The sequence below is a fragment of the Ictidomys tridecemlineatus genome, chromosome 7, assembly GCF_052094955.1.
Source record: "Ictidomys tridecemlineatus isolate mIctTri1 chromosome 7, mIctTri1.hap1, whole genome shotgun sequence".
NCBI lineage: Eukaryota > Metazoa > Chordata > Mammalia > Rodentia > Sciuridae > Ictidomys > Ictidomys tridecemlineatus.
Window position 1 is genome coordinate 86,751,325 of NC_135483.1, and position 20,490 is coordinate 86,771,814.

The 20,490-nt window shown below is 40.4% G+C and overlaps 1 pseudogene; it reads left to right on the top strand.

The window, feature by feature from the left end:
• The window catches only part of LOC120884867 (contactin-associated protein-like 3), a 224,659-nt pseudogene that overhangs the window by 149,095 nt on the left and 55,074 nt on the right, over nt 1-20,490 (top strand).

A 20,490-nucleotide genomic window follows, 5' to 3' on the forward strand; every position in this document is an offset into this window, starting at 1 on the left:
TACTGTGAACACTGAATAACAATTATTTTACGAAGGTAGTGCATTGTAAATATTTATAAACAGAAATGTAAAACAGTGAGACCACAGTGAATAAATTATTTTGAAATATTAAAATCCAGTTTTTATATGCTTTTTAGTAAAAAATTATTCATGGTGATCAATATTTCTTTTGCACTTGCCATCTGCTCTGCTTCTTTGGCTGTACAGTTCTAGGTGAATGATGTACTGTGCTGTATAATTCACTCCACAAATTTATTGACTTGGATGCAGCATTGGTAGGGAGAGTGTGCAAACATGTAATCACTGAGCAGAGGTCTTCTGGTGTTGGTGATTGCCAATTCTTTCCCATCCAGTGGACAATTAGGTGATGCTCTCTCTTCTCTTAGTTCTGGTGTATTTCAGTAATATCTATCAGATGGGAGGAATTTATTACACTTCATCTGGAAACACTACTCAGAATATCATCTTGTGTCCTGCAGACAATTTTTGTACTTTTCTGTTATATTTGTTTCATCTAAAATAGAAGATGTAAAGAACTCCTTGTCATATCAATTCCTTTTTTAAATTTTATTGATTGATTGATTTTGACACCAGGGATTGAATTCGGGGTGCTTGACCACTGAACCACATCCCCAGCCCTTTTTATTTTTATTTTGAGATAGTCTTGCTAATTTGCTGAGGGCATTGCTAACTTGCTAATGATGATTTTGAACCTGGGATCCTCCTGCCTCGGCCTTCTGACCTGCTGGGATTACAGGCTTGCACCTCCACATCTGGCTTCAATTCCATTTTAATTGATTCTCAGCTGCCAGCCTTATACCCTGGATTCCGCCCCCTCCCACCTGGAAGCCTCAATTAGGGTCTTTGGACTGAGACAATGGCACTTAAGTGGTTTGGCCACCCCTTGCTTCATCTGAAAGCAGTGTGTAAAGCTGGTTAATAATCTGTGACTCTTTGTCTCTGTTGCCTGGCTTGAAGGACTTGCCTTAATGAGGTGTTATATGTTTCCTTGTTTTGTTGAACATCCTGTCCATCTCCCCAAGCAAACTATTATGGACTTTATTATTGTTTTAAATTTCACCCTGTTCAGGCTGAGGTTTTGTCTCAATGGTAGAGCGCTTGCCTAGCAGGCCCTGGGTTCGATCTCCAGCACCACATAAAATAAATAAAATTTAGATATTGTGTCCATATACAGCTAAGAAAATTAAAAAAGAAATCCTCCTGTCCTAGGAGGATTACTAATAGTCAAGAACTTTTTTTGAAACTGGTAAGATGATAGCAAGGGAGTGGTGTTAATGGTATCTCTCAGGACTGATGAGGGTCAAAGGTTTTAATGAGGCCGCTCTTGATTTTGTTCTTTAAATTAATTGCTGTCTTTGGTATGCATCCATTGTTAGAGTTTTTTTTTCTCCTCTTTTATATGCTGTTTTACATTGCTGTTTTGATCTGCTTAGCTGCTGGAAGGCAGAATCTACAGACACAGGAATGGAGTCCTTCTCATCTCTGTTTCCTGCTGCAGAGCATAGAATATACAGTTGATAATTACTTGTTAAGTTGGAGACAGACAAGTTCTTCAAGTCTAAATACCCTCTGGACCTTCATTGTATCAGTCAAGGACCATTTGGTGTTGAGAATAGAAATCAGTAGAAAGTTTCTTTAAAGCAAAGGCAGGAGTTTACTTGGAGAATACAGGAGTGGGTCTGTTGGATTCAGCTCGGCAGCACATCCAGCCAGGACTCAGGGAAAGAGACAGTTTATGCTACAGTCCTGAGATCCCTGCACTATCGCTCATGGACTGTCATGTGATTCATGATCTGTTGTCTCAGCATCTATCAGTCTATGGAGACAGCATCTTTCCCTGTCCATAGAGCTCTGTCCCTCTGTCCCATTAAGTAAGGATATATCCAGATGGCTGTGTTTCCTTCAGTTTCTGTAAGCCTAACTTCAGATTCCCTGTAGAGACAATACTATGGGTTTTCTGTGAATCCAGAGTTTTTTGTTTTGTTTTGTTTTTTGTGGGTTTTTTTTTTGTTTGTTTGTTTTGTTTTTTGGAGGGCAGGGTGGTGGATTAATCCAAAGCCTTGGGGAAAGAAAGACATCTAACAGAGGGTCATTCTAGCTGGGCGCAGTGGCTCACGCCTGTCATCCTAATGTCTTGGGAGGCTGAGACAGGAGGATTGTGAGTTCAAAGCCAGCATCAGCAACTTAGTGAAGCCCTAAGAAACTGATTGAGACCCTGTCTCTAAATAAAAATGTACAAAGGGCTGGGGATGGGGCTCAGTGGTTAAGTCTGCCTCTATTAAACCCCCAATACCAAAAAAAAAAAAAGGTGTCATCTGATTTGGAGAGCTACCTTGCCTTCAGATAGATGGGTTCTCTAAGGGGTGACTATAGATGGACAGAAGTCATTGGTGAAATCATGTGCTCGGTATCTACAGTACAGTTCACCAAAGACCTTGGGCAGTGAACATATTCGAAGGGAGAAAATAATGCCCATGTTTGGGTTTTTTCCCTCAAATTTTTGTATCCTTGCCAAAGTCGTGTTTACTTCTCTCAAATGTACCACCTGCAATATTTGATCCATATGCCATCCTATATAAGAAACCCTTCTGGAACACTGGAGCCCAGAGTGGTCTAGTTTTTTCTTTATGCTTTTAGAGAATGATCTATTCCTATTTTTGAGAGTCACACATGCTCGGCAAGTGCATCCCCTTGAGTTTCCAAGCCTGGGCCATGTTGCCCCTTGTTCCTGTTTTCCATGTGGCCTTCATATAGCCATCAGAGCTGGGCTGCAATGTCACCTCTCCAGATCCCCTCTGCTGTTGTGGATTCTCCCAGATAGTTGCACCTCCCATTCTGTTATTTCATTTTCTTTTTCACAAGTTGGAGTTGTACAAATGGGTGCTCGTTTAATCTATTAATGCCTTTCTCTTTCTCTAGACTACAAGACCCTGAAGTCTCTTCTGCCTTGTTTCCCTTGGGGCTCATTGCTTGGTATACAGTGGGAGCTCCATATATGTTTTTTTCACGTGCATCTGTGTGGTTGTCATTCATCTCCCGGGGGCTCATCCTTTTGAACAACTGACACTGAATCCTCTGTTAGGCCATCTACATGAGGGCGATTAATTCTCAGTCTGCTGCCCTGCCATGAATGTGGCACTCCATTATGAGCCTAATACAATCATTGAGCTTTTGGGGTTGTTTTTCTACATCATTGGTTCAAGTCATAAACCTAAGTTATGAAGTCTACTCTGGAGACTGAGCCTAAGTAAAACAGATCAATGCGATCTGTCTCGGGAAAAAGAAATTTAATATACTCTGCCTGACAGCTGACTAGAGTCATTGTATTTTGCCTCCTAAATGCAGGACTAATGGTCCATATATGACAAGGGATGGGGTTTTTATTTTTACTTTTTGAAGAGTGAGAGAGACAGTTTTGGCCTCCTTGTTTTGGGATCAGAGGACAAGATGGTTTTAAGCTTGACACTTTGGGTAGTGGAAGAATTAAACTTTTAGAGTGGGACTCCTCATGGAGCCTGGTGATGGCCAGTGCACAGGAAGTGAGAATCCACCAACACAAAGAGAAGCAATTAAGTGAGTTTGTTTATTGGAGGATGAGAAGCTGCAAGGTAAACACATCTGTGGGCTCCGCAAGGATCTGGGTTTTTGTGGGCTTCTGACTTCTTTGTTTACCTTTGATGGTGTTCTTGTTAGGAGTGCTTTCAGCTAGATGAAGAGTGATTGACAGATTCCTGTGCCTTGATTTGGATGTGAGTTGTCCTCCAGAAGCTCATGGGTGAGACAATGCAAGAAGGTTCAGAGAAGAAATGATTGGGTTGTGAGAGCCTTAAGCCAATCAGTAAATTAATCCTCTGATAGGGATTAACCGAGTGGTAACTGGAGAACTGGAGGTAGGAGGGGTGTGGCTGTAGGAAGTGGCATTTGGGGTGTGGCTTTGGGGTCTATATTTGTCTCTGGAGAGTGGAGTCTCTCTCTGCTTTCTGATCACCATGTGAGCTACTTCCCTCTGCCACACTCTCCTGCCTCACCTTGAGCCCTTGAGGAATGGAGCTGGACTTCTGTGGACTAAGATCTCTGAAACTGTGAACTCTAAAATAAACTTATCCTCCTTTAAAATTGTTCTGGTCAGATCTTCTAGTCACAGCAGGGAAAGACTGACTGTAACCCTTGCCCATACTTCTTGTTACACATGCACCAAATGCTTGTTCCAGGTTTTAAATCAGGGGCATGAGATGCAAATAATATGTATGAGGCCTTAAAAAGGGAACTTTCTCTTCTTCAGTGACTAGGTCAAACTTGCTGGTCCATGGGGCAATCTGTGCATGCTCATTGGAAAAGTTGAAAAATCTTTTGAAAAACAGAATCTTGCTGTTTACAATTTGCAGAAATCAGTTCCTCCAATAACCATACCATGGTTTAGCACTTTATTTGTGCTCATTTTTTTTCGGTATTCTTGGGGTAATTGTATCGTGACCCTTTAATGCCCCAAATAAGAATGGTTAGGCATTGTTCCTTTGGTTTGGACACTCTTTTCTTGTCTGAAAATCTTGTTCTAACTGAATTATACCCTATCTTAAAAACTTAGACTGGGAAAATTCAGTCTTGCTTGAGAAACCTTCTCTGGGTATTTTTTTTTTCTCAGTTTCACCAATCAACTAGTACTGAGTAGAAGCGGCTTTCTTTAGACCAGTTGTTCTCAAAATGCAATCCCTATACCAACAGCATCACATCAACTAGGGATGTGTACAAAATGCATATTTGCACACTGAGACACTCTACAGTGGGTGCAGCAACCTCTGAGGAGGCCCTTTAGTGATACCCATCTGGCTGGAATTTAAAAAGCTATTGCAGACTGAACTTGGGCTTTGTCGTTTTCCACAGTCTCCACTCTGCCCCGCTGCCTTGCAGTAGTAGGCTCCTATCATTGAATTAATTACCTTCCTGGTGCCTGGAGACATTTTTGTGTAAGGTCTTAAGGATTTTAGGGTTGTGATATACTCTAGTTCTTTTGAGTTCTGCCTCAGTAGGTCCGATGCCTTAAGCTCCTTAACTCCTTTAAGTTCCTCTCAGCCCAAGTCAAAATACATGGTAAAAAGGACATGTCTCCAGGAGTGTGCTTAAGACCCCAGAAGATTGTTGACAGGTATGCTGACTCTCGGCACACACCCTGGATGGTGGACTATCTCAAAAGAAGGTCCTAATTTTATTCCCTAAAATAAAAGGTAATCACCTTTATTTCTAAACATACCAGCAAATTATAGGGTGTGAAATCAGGTTACCTGTTTGCAAAGTCCTTGTTCCTGAAATTGCCTGGTTTGAGGAGCATTGTTATCGTCTCTGAGTATAACTTTCCTCATCTATAAAAGGGGTATAACACAACTCATCTCAAGGAGAAACGTGGAGATTTAAGTGGTGTAAATAGAGAAACCACCTCCTTAGCTGGAAGGTTCACTTTTCCTATCTATAGTCAAATTTATCAAACTTTCTGAAGAATAAATGCACATTTTAGGAATCATAGACAAAAATGAGAAGCTTATTTGTAGATTATTTTAAAAAAACATATAGTTTGTCCTATATCAATCATGTATATACTACATATGTCATGAATCATTTTAGGTTTTTTTGTTTTGTTCTGTTTTTTATAATCAGGATTGAACTCAGAGACACTGTACTGAGCTATTTTTACCACTTTAGTTATTTTTATTTTCCTAATTTTTTAATTTTAAGGCAGAATTTCCCTAAATTGGTTAGGACCTCACTAAATTACTTAAGCTGGCCTTGAACTTGCAATCCTCCTGCCATAGCCTCCCGAATCACATGAATCACAGATATAAACTACTGAATTGGGTAGGTAAATGGTTTTTGATGCTTAATATTTATGAGGCACTGCTCTAGATAAGGGTGGGGACATCACAGAGGGCTACTTAGGAAAGATCCATGCTTTTTTGGTGCTCCTGTCCCACTTGGGAGATGAAGAGAAGAGACGATAATAAATTGTATGAGAAATTGTAGCACATGCCTGTAATCGTGGAAGCTCATGAGTTCATAGCCAGCCTCAGCAACTTAGTGAGGCCCTCAGCTACTCAGCAAGACACTGTTTCTAAATATATTTTTTTAAAGGGCTGGGGATCAGTGGTTAAGCGCCCCTGTATTCAATCCCTGGTATCCTGTCCTTACCCCCCACCATGCCCCCCAAAATCAAATGTAATTCCATATGTTCTTTTAGATAGTATTCTATGTAGTACCTTAGTAACAGTTACTCATTTAATGCCTCCAGGTAGTGTTCAGCCACCTGAAAAAGTATCAGTGGAATTGTAAGCAGTGGTGTGAAATGTGCTCAGTGCTTCTAACCCACGCTGTCCTGTGGGACAAGTTGGTGGGGCCTTAGGCACATGGTGCGTTATCTTTTCCAGGAATGTGGAACTAAATTGATGGAACTGAGAGAACCATTTTATTCTATCATCAGTAAAGCAGTTTGGAGACTTTCCCAAAGATACTGCAGAAAGGCTGTATAATATCAACCATGACTTAGGATAAAATTAGCCCTCTTCACTAATGTGGGGAACAAGGTAGGTAATGCCATCCTTTCTTGCCCAGGGGGTGGGGTATTGCTCAGATGGTTCACTCCTGGACAGCATTGCCATGGTCCACATTTATTTACGGTGGGTTACAAGTTAATGACCCCCCTGCACCCTGATTCCAGATCAAAACCCTCCATCAAACAAGAGTTGAATTCTAAATTGCTGCACTGCCCTTCCCTGGAGGGAAAAGCAATAGGACTTGTTCAGCTTTTCCCCAGGAACCTCTAAAGCCAATAATTCTGCACTCATGTGAATCTCCTCTTGTCTTGACTGCCTTGGCCCCTCTTTTCCACTCTTGGTTACAGTTTCTTTGTGTCCATGCCTTCCCATGCATGGCTCAGGTTGAGCTTCTGACTTTATTCCCTCTGCTCTTTTTAAAGTCTTTTTGATGAGGTGCTCTATCCTCCAGCCCACACTACTGTCATTTGATTACGTGTCATCTCAGTGACCTAGAATTTCAGAAGGAATGCAGTAGAGATCAGTGCCTGAATTATGCAGTCTTTTCTTTAAAAAAAATAAACTAAAATGTAATGATTGTGTAGTTAGTAAAGAAAGAATCCACAAGACAATGTTCACTGAGAACCTTTGGGGGTGGGCTGATATTATTAATGAATGAAGAATGTTTGAGTCATTGAAGTGGGTTTTTCTAAAGTCCCTGCAAGGATAGTTTTCGGTGTGCTCAGTCATTCCGTCATTCTTCCATGGGTATTTATCATGGTCCAACTGTGTGTTCAGCCTTGGGCAATAATAAAGCTCTGTTTTCATCCACTTTGTGTCCCTGTGACCAATATAACTGGCCAAGAACAATTTAGAGGAGGAACCGTTTATTTTGGCTCTTGGTTTCAGAGGTCTCAGTTCATGGTCTGCTGACTCCATAGCTCTGGGCCCATTGTGAGGCAGAACCTTATGGTGTGGAAGGCTGCGGTGGAGGGAAGTGGCTCGGGATATGACAGGCAGGAAAGGGGGAGAGAGAGAATAAGAGCACATGCATGTGCTCAGCTTGCCAAGGGCAAAAATATAAAAATATTTATATAAACAGTTCTGCATTGTCTCACATATGAGCTTTTGGGGGACACTTCAAAATCCTAACTGTATGCTCCAATTAATAACAGCTAATACTTAACCATATAGCATGCTGTTTGCAGGGTACCATTTAAAGCACTTAATCTCATCCCTTGCTATGAGTTAGGTATGGTTATGAACCCCAGGTTGCAGACAAAGAAACCAAGGTGCAGAGTATTTTGGTAACTTTCTTAGGGCCACTTATAATGCTCTAACTCCTGTATTCATGGTCATATAGCATATAGCTATATGATGCTTTTATTTATTGAATTTATCTGGTTGAACTGGATCCGTGCAGTTTTATTTTTGGGATTCTCGAAGCAAACCTGACCTCTATAGCATAAAAACAGGTCTTTATTCTAGTTCTGCCTGTGTTGTCACAGGATTCAAATTAACAGAGTTTGAAGGAAAGTGATTTAAGCATGGTTACCATGGCTCTCCACCTGACTTGTGACTTGCATGTCAAGAAGGTCTTCCATATTGACTGGCACTTAGCATGTGATATTTGGTTATGGAGTTTAACTTGGGCAATACCTTGCATGCGTAGCTACCTGCTGGCGAATACTCTGATGCCCTGGGACGTGTCTGAGCCAGTGGAACATTGCAAGTAAATTACCGGTGAGCACAGCAAGGTAGTGCTGGAAACAGGCAGCCACAAGCAATTCAGGGATGAGATATTACTTGAGACATCTGATATTGGGTTGTTAATGAGTCATTTTGATGAGTGGGAAATAGAGAATGTGAAGAAGGCCAAGTACAGCTCTGATCTAAAGGAATGTTGGTTCTGATGGAAGGTGGATGGGCTCTGAACCAAATCATTGTTTTAAGCTCTGGCATGCTGCTGTGAGGGTGTCATGTGGTGGCACCAGTAGAATTTATAGGACAGGGATTCAGTATTGATAATGCCTCTTTCATCCCATATGAAAAGCATCTGTTAAAGGGATCAGGCACAGTCACTTAGTTTTCATTTATTTATTAATTTTTGTTTGTTTTTTTTTTTTACTTTATGAATTTGAGAAAGATCTATTGGCTATCTATTTAGACGTCCATCCAGATATAAGGGGAACAAGTGGGAGCAAAATGGACAGGTGACTCTAGAGGTTTTATTTAAGGTTTAGCTACTACAGTGTGGAAGTTATAGAATGTGTCTTGATTCAGCAGTGGTATAGCAAGCAATTTGCTTTTACTTACTTGCATGATTATTATAATGGCATTTAAGGGTAGCCCATTAGCCAAAGTTCTCTCCTAGCTGTAAGAATTACAGTCAGGCCAGTTGAAGGTAGGAGTTGTCGCAAACTCAAAGGCTCATAGGCTTTCAAGCGAATCAAGGGGATTAACAGTTTCAGAGGAAAGTGATAGTTTTCTGAAGCTTATGACAGAGCAGACTGATCTAGGATAAGGGTTCAAGGAAGTTTCTTGAAGAAGTGAAATTTGGGCTGAGATGTGACATGGATCCTATACCTGACCTGGACTGTCACTGGAGACCCCATACAGGGCTGGTCAAAGGAGGAATGTGGCTACTTGTCTCCATATTCCTAGTGGGGAGATGGGGGGGCCCTGTTAACGAGGGCCTCTGATTGTGATTGGATATCTTGCATTGATCATAGAGGCTTTTTAACAAACTAGGGAGACTGGCGTGTTAAGACCTCCATTAGAAAAAAAAAAAACTGTTCTTAACTCATTTTTATCATCAAGATCTTCAATTCATCTCAGCCTTTTCAGTTCCCTAATCTCCTTGTCAGAAGTGGTGAGAAATATTAACCCACCCTAGGAATGGTCTCAAGCCTCATTTCAAATGTTAGTAATGCATCAAAACCCTAAGTCTTACATTACCTGCATTTCAGATGTCTCGATTCATTCCTTTCTTGGGAAGGAAAGGTATATACTTAAAAGCAGAAAAGGGCTAATGACATAATAATTTATAATCATAGCCTTCAGATCAGAAATGGGTGACATTCTGCCAGATTCCGTGCACAGAGCTGCCACTGAACACAGATTATAAATTTGGCTAATTTCAGCATATGCTTCCCTTGCTGGGCTAAGATTGGCCATGCCTATTTGACAGGTTATAGAAATAGTGGCTATAATGTTGTAGGAAAACATTTTTTAAAATAGAATTCCTGGGACAAGGAGAATGGATTTTTTAAAAAAACAATTTTTAAAAAACACATTGATGGGCCTTTATTTTTACGTGGTGCTGACAATCGAACTCAGTGCCTCACATGTGCTAGGCAAGTGCTGTAACACAGTCACAACCCCAGCCTGAGAATGGATATTTTTAAACATGGTTGATGGATGTATGTATAAGCAAAATGTTATGTGAGTTTTTGGTAATATGTATATATAAATTGATTTCAGATTTTTCTCTAAAGAGCATGCTAAACAAGCATTTTCCTAATAATGATGATAGGAATAATTTTTTAAAAAAATTTCTTGCACTTCTATGGGGAGATAAAAGAGGAAGTTATATTCATTGTAAAATATATAAAGTAATCCCAGTTGGAAGTTGAGTCAGGATAATGAAAAACTATTCACAAGAACATGTTTATTTCTTCCATGAAATAATTGGTGCAGACTTTAAGCTAAGTGGTTGCTGCCTTTTGGGTCTTGAACAAGTACTACATTTGACTCATAAAATGGTCAGAACCCTTAAGCATAAAACATTTTATCGAACATTTGTAGAGTGGTGATTTTTACAATTGTGGATATATAATTTCATGCTCTGATTTTCTTCAATGGCCTTCACCTCTATATTGCAGAGCTCTGCTGGTACCATCCCACGAGGTATACCCTCTCATTGTTGGGACAGGCAGTCTATTATTCCCTTTTTCCCATTAAAAATAGGGGTAGGAAGGTTATCTGGGCATAACTGCTCCTTTGCTTAATTGCATTTTCTTGGATTCTTATATTCCTGCATGTGGACTCATCATATGGAAGTGTGAAATTTGTTAAAAAATCTTATATACATATTATGACTAACTAGTGTTAGTCAGCATTTTGTTCCTGTGACCAAAAGGGGCGGGGTGGGGGGGGAGAATCCTGATAACAACATAGAGGGGAAAACTGTTATTTTGACTCATGGTGTCAGAGGATTTAGGCCAAGGTCAGCTGGCACCTAGTTAGAAACATCATGGTGGAAGGACCTGGTGGAAGAAAGCTTCACCTTCATTCAAACCCTGAAGTTTTTTGAGAGATGGTGTCTGCACTCTGCATATTTTACTGAAAAGATGAGGTCATGTAGGATTAAGATCAAGCAAAACCTTGAGTCTTAGACTCACTAGGATTTGTATTCTCACCACATGTGCTATATTGCCTTGGTGCATGAGTTTACATACTTGTGTAATGGAAAAGTGATACTAGATTTGACTTAGGACAGAATAAGGAATAAATTCAACAATTCAGGCCAACTACCTGGGTCAGTGAAAGGTTCCTGGGAGGTAGTGAAAACCACAGCAATGGTAGGAGCTGTGTGCACAGGAGTGTTCTTCATGAGCCAGAGACCCTTATCCCTCACTCATAGTCTAATGTATCCTGGATGCAAGTCCCGAGAAATATGAGGCCTCCCTGGTGTAATGGCTTGGGAAGCTGAGGCAGGAGGACCCCACGCTAGTCTCAGCAACTAAGTGAGGCACTTAGGCACTCAGTGACACCCTGTCTCTAATAAAATATTTTTTAAAAAAGACTGGAGATGTGGCTTTGTAGTTAAGTACTCCTGTGTTCAATCCCAGGCACCAAATAAATAAATAAATAACTTGAAAAATGCTTTGAATACTTGGATTAATGAATATATAATAAGAGTGGTAACAAATAATTATGTTGCAAATGAATTGATTATTTTCATGGGGAATATTATTGAATTATTAAGATAATTAAAAAGTTGGGCAAATAGTAATCTCATGTTGAATTATGTAACTTATGTGAATTATCTTTCTCAGATTGATGAAAACAGGGTAGATGTCGTTCAGGGAAACAGGGAGTGGGTGTGGTGGATAGTAGAGGATGATTGGGACTAAAGCAAGGAAGTGAGATGGCTCTGGGCTTGGCAAGATGAACCTTGGTAAAATTCCCCCCCCCACCCCATCCCTGGAAATACACTTAAGATTCAGGGTCCTCTACTCCCTCTATCTTGAGTATGTTTTGTGGACCCTGGTGTGCACATCTGGCTATTAGCACAAATACATTTGGCATCTTGCACCTGCCAAGGGACAGCCTGGGGAGCCTCTTGAGGGGTAACAGGAGAGTAGGAACACAGGGATCATGATTTTCACCTTGGAAAGTGGCCCTGGATGGGTGGTACGTGGCTGTGTGCCTTCTCAATCACACTGGTGGGACAGATTAATTTATGTGAGAGTGCAAATTAATATGAAACCAATGAGGTTGTTTTGAGATTAATGCATTTCAAAATGAGCTGAAGATCATTCTGAGTTGAATTCTGACGCAGAAAGATCTTCAGTGGTAGATAGATTCCTATCATCCCTTTTAGCAAAGATAATTGTTCATTTGACTTTGGTCGTAAATATCCGTAAGCGAGGTAGTGAAGTGCTACTTTTTTTTTTTTTTTTTTTGGAATGATGTGAAATTCATCTTCTGATTGTTTGTGTTTATCATGTCAACTCAAGTTATTTTAATTCACCAGTGTAGGCTACCTGGGTGGCATTTTAAATTGTACTGAGAAACTCCGCATCTCAAGAGGAAGAAGAAAGAATGCTTTTAACTCCTATCATCTTCTCATCTGTATCTGTGTTTTATGTTGGGAAGTCTATATATTAGTCCATGTTTTTATAAATGACCACCAAAGTAATGGAGAAAACTGAGGGAAATATCTAATGTGGCCTGAAGAAAACACAGTTGCCTTTTCAAATTTGTTGTTGCTACATTTGGAAGCTAATGTAATGTCAGAAATAATATCAAGTAGATCTTCATACCGTCATTACTCTGGGCCTGAGAGAGAAAGTCTTCATGTTTGGAAGTGGTCCTGCTCCAATCATGCCTGCATGTTCCTCCTGAGACTGGGGCTGAGTAGAGGTCTTTCCAATACACACTGCTTTTTCCCTCACAGCCTTGGCCTCCGAGTTCTGGGCCTACAGTGCAGCATTCTCAGCCATGGGACAAGGTGGGCAGGGGCAGATCCCAACCCAGCCTCTGGGAGGCCACCATTTGTCCCTGGAATCTCCCCGCTATGCTTAGAAACTTTCCCGTTCACCCAGCACCCTTCTCCAAGTTCTTCTAGGAACCTGGAGGCCAGTAGGCTGGAACAGCCTCACAGCTTTACAGTGGGATGCGACAGAATCCAGCAAGCTCTGAAAGTGCGAGAACTCCACTCTGCTCTCTATCATGATTGTGTTGGCTATTCGGGGTCCCCAGAGACTCCCCATGTACTTTAGGATAAATCTTTCTGTCTCTAAAAATAAAAATTTAAAGCCATGGACAATTTTATAGATATTGCACTGAATCTACGATAGATCTTAACATTGTTAAATCTACCATTAACTGATCACCCATTCTAAATCTAAAGGGCCACACGTGGACCTGAGTTAAATGTTCTTCACGATTCCTGGAGCTGTGTTGCATTAGGATGGAAGGTGCTCCTGTCTCTCTCTCTCCTCCTTCTCTATCTCCTCTTTGAAAAACGTCCACAATGTAGTATAGTGCGTGGCAAATTTTATATTTGTAATTGATTTTCCCAGCCACACATTAAGTTAGTATTTTGTCACAACAGAAAAAAAAAATATGACGTGTTGAAAGTTGTCAAAGATACATATGATCAGTTATAGGCCAGTAAATGTATTTAAATAAATGTATCACGATGACCAGAAAAATCTTGATGACAAATCACTAGTAACACGGCATTTTTCTGTTGTACTTTTGCATTAATCTATTTTTAGTAAAGAGGGTTTTCATTTTATGCAGACTAACCAAGGAGAATACAGCTGTATCTGTTTCCTTACAGATGCCTGCCCAGCTTCTGTGAACATGGGGGTGCATGTGCCCAGTCCTGGGACACCTTCTCCTGCAACTGCGAGGACACAGGTTACACTGGAGAGACCTGCCATTCCCGTAAGCCTTCCACCTCACTGTCCTCATTTCTGTGTCTTTGTCACTTCCTTTCCTTTTCATTCATTGTTTATGTGTGCCTGCATCTTTGCAATCACATATTCAAATGAGTCTTTATTAATTAATTATTAATATTATCAATTAATAAGTATTTAATAATAGTTAATTTCTAGCTTATATTTAAACCACCTCACTTTATTTTATCATTAATTAGTTATCCCCCACCATGTTGGGGATCAAACCCAGAGCCTCATGCATGCTGGCAAGCACTCTACCACGGAGCCTGGCCTCCAACCCCAAGCTCTTTTAATACAAGGGTGTTGAGACAGTGTACAGAAATATGGAGTACTAAGTCGGTTACACAAAAGAAGCTGGTAAATATGATGAATTCGGTATGGTAGAATAAAAGTAAAGAGTAAAATTAAGCTAGATTAAATCAGGAATGCATGATGTCACAACTCACTCCTTGAGTTAGGCTGTAGTTTCAATTGAGAATCCTTTTAATCAAAGAAAAGTAGAAAAACACTCAGTTGCCTGGCTTTCAACATTTATTATTAAATGTAATAAAATTAAGTATAAAAAAATAACGGGATGGAAATTATAGTAGAGGCAATTAGATATCAGCTAAAAACTAGCAGACCTTTAAGGTCTCTTACAACTGTAATTTTCCTTGGTGGTAATGATGATTATAAGTGAATAATTATAAAAGTCTGCATTTATGGAGTACATAAATATATCTATCCTCATGCAAATAGTGATTTGCATGAATTAACTCATTTAACCCTAAAGCAGCTTCAAGAATAAAGTACTCTTATTATCCTCATTGCAAACTGAGGACAGAGAGAGGTCAAGTAGCTTGACCTTCAGGCTACTTAAAGGCACCCTGAGGACTTGAACTTCAGGAAGTAGGCTCTAGATCCTTAGCTCCAGCATTTGAAGGGTGCCTCATACCAGAAGCTTCAGAGTCACTGGGAACGTGTTACAAATGAAGAACCTCAGGCTCACCCAAACCTATTGGACCTGAATCTCTTGGGATGGAGCCCAGAGGTCTGTTTGAACCAGCTTTGCATGTGCTCCTAATGGACACTGTAGGAAGCACTTCTAGGTGACTTGCTATAACTTGTCTATACTGCCTCTCCCAAGTAGACGTCATCTGTCATTAGTGAAGAATCATCCTCTATCTTTTAAAGTCCAGACTACTTTATTGACCACTAATTTGTTAATGATTAGAACATGCCAGACGCCTTGAAAATCTCTCTCCCACACACACACACCCTTTGTTGTTGTTGTTGTTTGAACTTTTAAAGTTCTCTTCTCTCTGTGCATCTCCCCTGACATTTCTCCACGTCTCCTTGCAAACAATTTGCCCTTCCCTGGGTCTTTAAAGAAACAGTGTAAGACAGGAAATCATCACTTCGCACGACCATCTCTGCTGCAGATGTAACTCAGAGCAAATCTGAGGGAAAATATCAGAAATTTGAAGAGGAGCTATTCAGATGTCACTCTGATGTAATGGTACGGTTGCTAATTGTGGTTCTCCATAATTGTGGCTTCCAAACAGGTACACCAAGCAAAGGTGACATTTCACCAAGCCCACAGTCAAGGACCGTGAGACAAGACGGCTTAGAGTTAAAACAGGTCATTTTTGTTTGGGACACTCATATAATTATATGTGTACACATTGTCGTTCAAGTCAAGAAGTTCACAGAAAACAAGAATTCTCCTAGTTTGTTCACTGTGTAGGTCTAATCATTGTCATTAATATGAATGAATCCGAGCAGGCATTTATAAATTTTTGCATTTAAATAAATATACAAGTGGGAAAGAATGACAGAAAAGCAATCTATCCTATTTGTGTTTTCATCTAAGAAGTTTGTTAAATAACTCTGTTGATTTGGACCATTTACCGTGGGGCCATTCTCATTTGACAGCTGGTTGTAATTTACCTTAAGGTTGCTTAGATTTAAGATGTCCTCTTGCAAAGTTTTTTTTCCTCCTGTTTTGCAAACTGAGAGAGAATAACTCTCATCCCCTTCCTTGGGCTTTGCTGTGGACCCAGAATAAGTCAACCTCATCAAGAACAAAGAAAATAACGCAGATTGGGAGCTAATTAGAATTGCAGTGCAGGAAAACACAGATTTAAGCAATCTTGAAAAATGTATCCTGATGTTTTACTAAATGGCAGAGAATTTATAGCTTTAAACCATGAGGGGGTTGGAAGTGGCATGACTTGTTGGAAGGTATTAGGTTGCTGGCGGAGGTTAAGCTGTTCTGTAAGGAAGGGAATTTGAATAGAATCATGAATCCACAGCAGAAAGGATTCAGATTCACAGATTTCTCTAAAACACCCCTTCAAATCTTTGACACTAGGCTTCAGAATCTTCATCTTCCTTGCTCAAAAGCAAGAGAATATTTACATATTGAAACTACAATCCCTAGACATTGCCCAGTGACCTCACATTCCCATGAAAATCTTCATTTTAGTCACCAGTACACTTTTTCCTTTTTCTTCAAATAGAACTATATGCCAAATATTTATTCAGCACCTAACGATGTTCAACACTTAAATCCATCTTGACTTGCTAACGTCCTTCTCCTTTGTTTGTGAAAGTAAATTTAATTTATGTCACCTTTCTGTCTTCTACCTAATCAAATACAGTGTCATACAAACTAATAAAAAATGATGTCGGGTAATATGTATCGTGTGTCTGTAATTCAGAAATGGAAAACTTTAGACACTAATTAAACCAATTGAGGGATCCCTTCTGCTTCTGATGGGTGGTGTTCTCCTACAGCGCTGTATGAGTAGTCCTGTGAGGCCCACAAGCACCAAGGGAGTCCTTCTGGGCTTTACTATATTGATGCTGATGGCAGTGGCCCCCTGGGACTGTTTCTTGTGTACAGCAACATGACAGGTACGTTAATAACTTTCAGACCTGGATATCGACTGTTTATGCCCATGATCAGGATAGACCAGGGAGAGATTTGCTAGTTGGCAGCATTGTTAAAACATGCAACTTGATATATTGGCTAATTTTATTGTCAATAAAACTTCCTTGTATTTCTGACTTACCTTGGTTGGGTTATAGGTGAAACTTAATGTTCTGCTATGACTGCAACACTTGTCACAATTACATATTTTTCATATGCACCATATAAAGCTTTGATTCTGCGATTTACATATTTTAAAAATTTTGAACAAAAAAGAGATTTTTAAAAGTACTAATAAGATATGTATGCATGTGTGTGTATCTATATCTTCAATAGCATGTGATTTTTATAATAAAAGAAATTTGATTTGTGTTAATATTATAAAACCACTTCTGGTTTAGATATTATTACAAATGAACACAGCTTGATTGTTGAAGGTTGCTGTAAAATGCCTCTTAGGTAATTAAATTTTTACAGAAATCTGCCCTAGCAAATTTCAGTGAGCACTCTGGAAAGAAGAAATGTGAAATAAATAGTTCTCATTTAGTGTGCAGAGAAAAGGTTGTGAAGTCCCGTCAAACTGGACAGTGACCAAATGGACCAGCAAACACCTAGAAAAGAAGGAAATAAACAAATGAAAGTACATAGAAATTAAAAATGCTTTAGTGAAGATTGCCAAAGAATGTTTAAAATGTGAATATTCCAAAAATTTAGAACCACGTGATCAGCAAAGCGCTGAAGATATAAAATACAGAAGTCCCACCAACAGAAACTCACCACCTCCCAAACTCCCTGGTTCCGACAATCATACTCACGTGAGAAGGGTCCCGCACCCAGAGCATCAGTCATGCAGCTTTCCCGGGATCCCTTGCTGTGGTTCGGCTTCTTCACAATGGGTTCTTGCAGTAATGTGGTCTTGGCAAATAGCAAAGGACTTAACCAAGGTCACCCTTGCAAGGATCTTGTCATTGTTTGAAGATGAGAAGAAGGAGGCTTGGTGAAGTTGGTGAGGGAAGCATCTAATGACAGAATCTTGTTAATGACAGAGGAATCACTAAACTCCCCTAGAAAAAGTCATCTTCTCTCTGGAGGTTGCATTGCTTATAGCAGATTCAGCAAAAGCAATTTAAAAAGGTGCTGTTGTCAAATAACTGTTCCACTAGCTTGAAAAATGCATATAGAGTGATAGCTTTCAGGAGCCAGTGGCTTCCATCTGTCTTGCTAAGGAGTTTGGAAGTCACCGCTCCATCTTACTAAGTCAAAAACTGGACAAAATGAAAAATCAGTGACTCTTCCTAGATCTAGCAAAGATGTGAAGTCACAGAGCAGACCGCTGTCCCCCCTATTGGAGAGAGAAGCAGGCAGACACAGAGAATCACCACTTCCCAGAGCCTGGGTGGGAAAACCTAAAAAGTGATTGACAAATTGCTGGAGTCCCTGCGGGGACAAGTCTGGGAATTGAGATCTGCAGTCAGAGAAGGATCCTTATGCTGTGAGGAGCTTGACCTGTTTCTTACAGTGATATTGAAGGAAAATCTCCTCATGCTTCCAGAAGGGTAAGTGGAGGAAGAATCATCTGGAAACACTCACCAGAGCATTCTATTCTCCTCGACCTGCCCTTGAGAAAGAATGTTTTGAGAGCCTAAACTATTGGGATCTATTTCAGAGTTCAGCCTACTTAGGAAAAGGGACATGCCTGAGGGTGCTGGGAGGGAGCTGAGGCCACAGTGCAGAGGCCCACGCTCACGATGGCATCACACAGGTCCTCCCCTTGGCTGCATCTCGCTTGATTCACTAAAGATCTGCTGGCAGCATGACTTGCACCAATGCATCACCCCTGGCTATCAGGAAAAAATGTCAAGGAAAAACAAAAACAAAACAAACAGCAGAAAACAATTCAAAAGAGAAAGAGGAACCCATAGAAACAGACTCCAATACCGCAGGGATGTTAGAATGAGCAGACGAGGAACTGAAAACCACTGGGACTGACAGATTAATGGTCTAAGAGACCAAGCAGACAGCATGCAAGAGCAGAGGAGCCGTGCATCCGAGAGGAGGGAATTCTCAAAAAGAAGGAAAAAAAAGATGCCAGAAATCCAACTATTGGAACAAAAATGAAAACACGCCTCAGATGAGTTCATTAGGAGACTGGATATAGCAGAGGAAAGAAATCTCTACATTTGGGGATATCAAAATAGAAATTTCCAAAACTGAAAAGCCAAGAGATTTTTTTTTAAAAAAAAAAAGACTGAAAAAACTAAACCCAGCATATCATGAGATTTGTGATATAATTATAAAAGGTGTAACTTCCATGTAAACGGAATATCAGGAGAAGAAATAAAGAAAGGAACAGAAGCCAATTTTGAAGCAATAAACACTAGGATTTTTCATGAATTCTTGTCAAAACACCCATCACAGATCCAGGAAGCTTAAAGAACACTAAAACAGGACATGCTACCACCACTGCCAATGTAAAACCATGCCTGGGCACGGACATTCAAACTGTGGGCCATCAAAGGTAAAGAAAAACCTTGACAGAAGTCAGAAAAAAACAAAACAAAACAATAACAACAAAACCCCACCTCACCTCCACAGGAGCAAAGATAAGAATCATATCCAACTTCTCAGCAGAAATCCCACAAGGAAGAAGAGGTTTTCAGGTGTGTAAGTCTCATGATGCTCTCTGGGACAGCCGTTTTCCAGATAGATCTCAAACCTGTTTTTCTATTATCACACTGTGATCATGCATGACTGCAAATCTATTAAAGTGAGTTACCCAGGACCATCAAACCATGACTCAGGACCCCAAATGGCACATGACTGATTATCTCCAAGGCCCCCCTGAGTGTCAGGTGTCTGTGGATTGGATCCAGTCGACAGGAGAAACCTGAAGGTGAATGCAGAGTAGGAGTCATGCCCACAGGATGGCCAGGAGTTTAAAGATTCTAAAATGAAAAGAAATTCATGCTAAGAACCTTAGGAAAGGAAAGAGCCTTGGAACTGAGATTGCTGCAGGAGGCCTTGGTAGCCCCTCTGTGAGGACAGTAGGCCACGGTCATTGAATTCAAGCCTGCGTTTCCTCCTTCAGTTCACAGGTTCTGTCTGTCCTTTCCGTCCCTTCATGGACACTGTGCTCTCCATAGGAACCATGGCCAAAGGGTTGTTCCAGCTGCACTGCCAGCTTCCTTGTCCCTCTGTTTGTTATTTTGATATGGTGGGAATATGGTTTGTTATTTTGATATGGTGAACAGCAGTAAGGCTGTTAAACCTCTCTTACACACATTTGGAAACCAAGTCATTAAAAATCCTGAGATGTGACAGGATGGGAGGGTGATTTCTCAACAGAAAACCTAAAATAGCTGGGCATGGTGGCACACACCTGTAAACCTAGTGATTGGGGAGGCTGAAGCAGGAGGATCGCAAGTTCAAAGCCAGCCTCAGCAAATTATCGAGGCCCTAAGCGACTCAAGAGAGACCTTGTCTTAAAATAAAACATAAAAAGGGTTGAGATATGGCTCAGTGGTTAAGCATCCCTTTGGTCAATTCCTGGACTAAAACAAACCCAAAAAACAAACAACAAAAAACACACGTACTACATTGCTTTGATTTTGAATTCTTAAAAATGTATATCCATATGAATTTTCCCCATTCCTACAGTTTGGAAAACTCCTATGTAAAGTGTCCCTTATACTAAATATGTCTTTTTTTTTTAGAAGCTAAAGTACCAGGCAGCATTGATGTAGTTGAACTGGAGTGACTTCAAAGCAGCTCCTTGTCCACTGACCCATATCTATCCATTCAGCTAGGCGATACTTTACACCATCAAGCATGAGTTCCCGTG